Source organism: Melitaea cinxia, chromosome 8 (assembly GCF_905220565.1).
Source record: "Melitaea cinxia chromosome 8, ilMelCinx1.1, whole genome shotgun sequence".
Lineage (NCBI taxonomy): Eukaryota > Metazoa > Arthropoda > Insecta > Lepidoptera > Nymphalidae > Melitaea > Melitaea cinxia.
In genome coordinates this window covers 10,782,116-10,788,115 of record NC_059401.1, presented here as the reverse complement: position 1 = coordinate 10,788,115, position 6,000 = coordinate 10,782,116, and positions in this window count along the sequence as shown.

Genomic DNA, 6,000 nt, shown 5'->3' with positions numbered 1-6,000 from the left:
CAACCAGCTGACTACTCCTATAAATAATTTTAACCCAGCACACTTGCTTAGGAGAAAAGAGATATATAAAATTGTGAGTCATGGATACTATCAAACAAAATATTTCTGAAATGAATGAACGTTTCATCAGTCGAATGAATGAATTCCAGACCAGTCTGCAAAGCTCCATTTCAGCTAGTAGCCCAACATCAAATATTGCAAATATTGCTGCAGAATTCACCGCCTTCAGAAGTTTTGTTTTGACTGCACTTGAGGAACTTCAATTGCAAGTACAGATTTTAAGTAAGAAATATGATGATCTGGAGATGAGGAGTCGTAGAAAGATATTGTTAGTTCATGGTATTCCAGAGTCTAAAACTGAAAAAATTACATCTTTGATTACCCAAACACTTGGCAACCACTTCAAAATTCCTGAATTTACTGAGGATAATGTTAGTCGATGTCATCGCTTAGGAAAGATCAGAGCTGACAGCAAGCCCAGAGCAGTTCTTATAAAGTTCAGTAATATATCATTGAGGAATAAACTATGGTCTAGTAAAAGCACTCTTAAAAATACAGGTATAACACTCTCTGAGTTCTTGACAAAAGAAAGACATGAGGTCTTCATTGCTGCTCGTCATCGTTTTGGAATCACCAAATGTTGGACACAAAATGGACAAGTTGTTGTTATGGGGCCTGATGGAACACATAATCATATACATTCAATGAACGACATCAATTCTCTTGCATCATCTGCCGCCTCGATTTCGGTCATCACAGCTCCCAACACCTCTCACAGCTCGAGTTCCACTATCAAGACAGGTATGACGCTCAGATCCAAGAAAGCCGCCAAGAAATAGGTACATTTAGATACTTTTTTAGATTACCTTTAATTATATGTTAATTTTTTTATCTTATTTTACCCTCTCTTTTCTTTATATACATTTCATATTCGTTTGCTTCACGTTTGTATCCATAGTCATTGTTATAGTTGTTTGTATCTGTAGTCATTTTTATAGTTATACGGATCCACTGTATTTGTTGATTTTTCTACTTTAGTTTGTATTCTTTTTTTTTTGTATGTGTTAAGTGTTGCAATCTCTTTTACACAGCTGGTAGGTGTATAAATGAACACCGTTAATAATTGCTGTATATATATTTTATTATTACATATTTATTTTATTATTACATATTTATTTTATTTATACATATCTGGTTACACATATTATTTTATTAATTTACTGTATAGCGTTTTTTCTTTTCTTTTTTTTTTTTTTTTTTTTTTTTTTTCAAAAATATTTTACAATATGAGTTTAAGTGATCTCAATTGTAGTTTTTCTAATGATGAAAATGTATTCTTTTCTGCTTCATCATCTTCTGGAGATAGTTTCCATAGCTCAACTATTCCTCTCAGTTTTCTCCTTGATTCTGCCTTCTCTGCCTATCCTAAAAATTTCAATGTTGTTCACATCAATGCACAAAGTGTTCCTTCTCATTTTCCTGACCTCCTCTCCTCTTTTAACAATAATAACATTCACGCTGCCCTAGTCTCTGAAACTTTCTTAAAACCTTGCTTACCTTCAAAGTCTTTCTGTTTACCTAACTTTCACTTAATTCGTAATGACCGTACTGGTAAGGGTGGTGGTGGAGTAGCGATTTATTTGCGAGACCATATATCTTTCACTATTTTAAGTAAATCCCGGTCACAATACTCAGAATCTTTGGAGCATATTCTTGTGGAGGTTATTTTCGGGCGCTTGAGGGTACTTCTAGGCGTTTTCTATTGTCCCTCTCTCCATATAGATTACTTTCAGGCGTTCGAGAGTCTTATTGAGGAGTATGTTCCGGTTATGGATCACAGTATAATTATGGGAGATTTTAATACATGTTTATTAAAAAATGATCAACGCGCTAAACGTCTTATTAGTATAGTTAACAGTTCTAATCTTAACATACTTCCTACTAACGCAACTCATTTTTTCCCTAACTGCACCCCATCGCAACTAGACCTAATGATAACTTCCTCTGTGGAGCATGTTGATACACACGGTCAATTTTCTGCCGATGCGTTCTCCTACCACGACCTTCTCTTTCTGTCATATAAAGTACGACCACCTAAAGTACGACCAACGATAACTATGCGTCGGTGTTTTAAAAATATTGATAGTGATCATTTTACGAGCGACTTAAATAACATCGCATGGGATACCATTAACGACGAGTCAAATATTGACAGCAAAATAGAAATTTTTAACTCAATAATATAGGAACTGTTCGACAAGCACGCCCCTCTTCGTCCGACAAAACTAAAGCATCTTCCAGCACCATGGTTGACGAACGATATCAGGTCATTGATGGAGAGGCGGAATGCTGCCAAAAATAAATACAAAATAAGACCGACTGAAGAAAATCTCTGTAAATATAAATTATTACGCAACCGTTGCAGTACTGCTTGTAGAGATGCTCAACGTACATACATTAATGAAACAATACGTAACAGTAATTCTACTAAAGTTTGGCGATTTCTCAACACGCTAGGTATCGGTCGTCAACGAGAGAGTATCCCCTCTAGCGTCGATATAGATGCGCTTAATAAGCACTTCGCTTCCGTTCCGCACATGGATTTTGATATCAAACAGAATACTATTAATTACCTCAAATCTATTCCTGTTACTATCCCTTCCTCTTTTCAGTTAGAACCAGTTACTCCAGATGACGTCAAAAAACACATTTTGTCTGTCAAATCGGATGCAGCTGGCTACGACGGAATAAATCGAAAAATGATTATTTTACTACTTGATCATATAGCTCCTATCCTATCTCACATCTTTAGTTGCTCTTTAACCTGTCATAAGTTTCCTAGTTCTTGGCGTAAAGCTCAAATAATCCCGATCCCTAAGATTAAAAATCCAACTTCGCTTTCTCACTTCAGACCGATTTCTATTCTCCCTTTTCTCTCTAAAGTCCTTGAACGTATAGTGTATCATCAACTTCATCTATTTCTAATTAAAAATGATATACTTAGTCCTTTTCAGTCTGGCTTCCGGTCTGGCCATAGTACAGTAACAGCTCTAGTTAAGGTAACTGATGACGTAAGACTTAATATGGACAATAAGCGCATTACAGTCATAGCGTTGCTAGACTTCAGCAACGCTTTTAATGCGGTTGATTTTGACATCCTTCTAGCCGTCCTAAAGTCCATTAATATTTCATCTGATGCCATCCAATGGTTCGACAGTTATTTGCGTGGTCGTGAACAGTGTGTTCGCAGTAATGACCGCCTTTCATCTTATTGTTCACTTACTGCTGGTGTGCCACAAGGTGGTGTTCTTTCTCCTCTCCTTTTTTCTATCTTTATTAACACTGTTGCCAAATCTCTTTCGTCGTCTTATCATCTATATGCTGACGATTTGCAAGTTTATACTTCGGCCCCTGCTAACAATATCAACAAGGCAATCGAAGACTTGAATTCTGACTTGAATAAAATTAGTTCGTGGAGTGAGTCTTTTGGGATAGCGTTAAACCCCAATAAATCCCAGGTGGCTTTGTTAGGTGGCGCAAAACAGATTGCGAAAGTTAATATTAATAGTTTGCCTTTAATTAAAATAAATAATACTAGCTTAGTTGTGGGTACCTCAGTAAAGAATCTTGGTATTATTATTGACAGTACTATGTCATGGGCTCCACAGGTGAATGAGATGAGCAGAAAATTTTTTGCGACTATTGGCTGTTTGCGACGGTGGAAGCGTTTACTTCCTGTCAAGACCAAATTATCATTAGCACATTCACTTCTTCTACCGCTTTTAGACTATGCAGACTCCTCTTATCCCGATCTTTCAGAGGAATTGCTGAACAAACTTGAACGACTTCAAAACCTTTGTATACGTTTCGTATATGGATTGCGTAAGTTTGATCTCATATCTGAATACCGAACTAGACTCAAGTGGCTACCAATCAGACTGCGCCGTAATCTCCACATGCTTTCCCTTCTTTACTCCATTCTTTATAATCCCTTGTCTCCCTCTTATTTAAAAGAACGTTTTTTATTTCTTGGCTCAAATTCTGACCTTCACCTAAACCTTCGATCACGTAAAGACAATCGGCTGAAGATGTTTGTTTCGCAATCGCAAGTGTACAGCAACTCTTTTACGATTAAGGCTGCGAAACTATGGAATAGCCTACCTGGAAATGTTCGTCATTCTGATTCGTTATCAATTTTTAAGAATCGCTTATACAAACATTACCTATCGCTTTAAATGTTTTTTTTTTAATATTATTTTGTGATATGCATTTGTGTACTTATGTTGTATGTGTATGTATTTATGTATGTATGAGTGTGTATGTATTTATGTATGTGTATGTATGTATGTATGTATGTATGTGTGTGTATGTATTTATGTAAGTGTATGTATGTATGTATGTATGTATTTTGTGTATGTTGTAAGTATTTAATATGTGTACCTATATTCTTACGTATGGTTTACGTAAATTTATTTATTCTCATGATTTTGTATGTTTATCTTATCCTTCTGTAAGTGTATATGTTTTTATGTATTTATAATTCTATTTATAATTATCTACTTTTGCACAATCCCGCACTTTGTTACTAATAATCTCCTTTTACCTGGGGTTGTCTGGAAGAGATTGCTTAAAGCAATAAGACCGCCTTTGCATGCTGTCATTGTAACTACCTTTTGTGTAATTTCATTTCTGTTCTGTTGTTTTTTTTTTTCTTTTTTTTTTTTTACTACGTAACAGTGTTTGATTATAATTATGTATGCAAGAAGTAATAAATAAATAAATAAATAAAAATATTTACTCATTTTTGATCAGTAGCTCAAAAGTAATAAAGCCTCATCTCTAATATAAAAAAAACATCTGACAGACTTTTGTAAAAAGCTATTATGCCGGGTGCTTTAAGGGGTGTATCAGTATTGATGGTAGTTATTTCTTCACAAATAAAGTCATAAAATACCGTAGATTTTAGGTCAGCCCTAAATATCCTTGCTTGTAGCTATAATATCTCATCGAAAATGGTCATTAAATAAAACTTTAAACATTTTATAATTTGAATCAGTCCCTAGGGCTATAGTATGGTGTGGTTTAATCATATCTGTCTATCAAATATCCCTAAAGAGCTACTCCACCTTTTATATTTTATTTATTAAATGGTTGATTTACCGGTTATCGAAAAAGTTTATCCTGCACATAAGTTACGAATAGACAGCCGGAGGTAAAATGAGCCATTAAAGTCTGTTTCACCTCTGAAAACCTTAAATTTTTAGAGAAAGAAAGTTAAAGACCCCATTAATAAAATGGATTTCGATAGTGAAAAAAAAAACTGCACTAGCTTTCACCGGTTAGATACCGTCATATGTTAAATAGCGTTAGCGGCAAAAGGTGAAACAGGCACCCAAAGTAGAATACAACAGCATTGCAATACATTAATCAAGGCGTATTTTCAAATAGTAATTCATGATATTTAGGTACGTAAATAATTTTTTCCGTTACAAGTGAAGAAGAATAGGTAAAGTGAGCAATATTTCTAGTGATGTCATTCAGGAAATGATGCTCGATTAATCGCCTCTCGCGCGAGTAATATTTATCATTTTTGTTTCTTTTTGTATATGTTGAAATGATTGCGATTTTTTTTCTATCTTAGTGTGAGGCTATAAATATTCTCATATAAATGAATTTATTTTCCGGTATCGTTGTTCCGTATAGCAAGTGAGAATATTATGGATTAATTCCCAGTATTATTAAAATAGCTCTTAAATGAAATTTAGTTTAAAATATAAAATTTATTTTGACTTTTATTTTATTTTTGTATGTAGCCAATTTATTTTATTTTAAACTAGCTGCTGCCCGCGACTTCGTCTAAGTGAACGCTATACAGTACCAAAAATAACCTACGATTATAACTTTTAAAATAATATTCTTTTACCCGTTTCTTCTTTACATTTTATATCTACAGAAAGTGCGGTCACAGAGGAAGATTGTCTTTTGTAAAATTGACCTTCA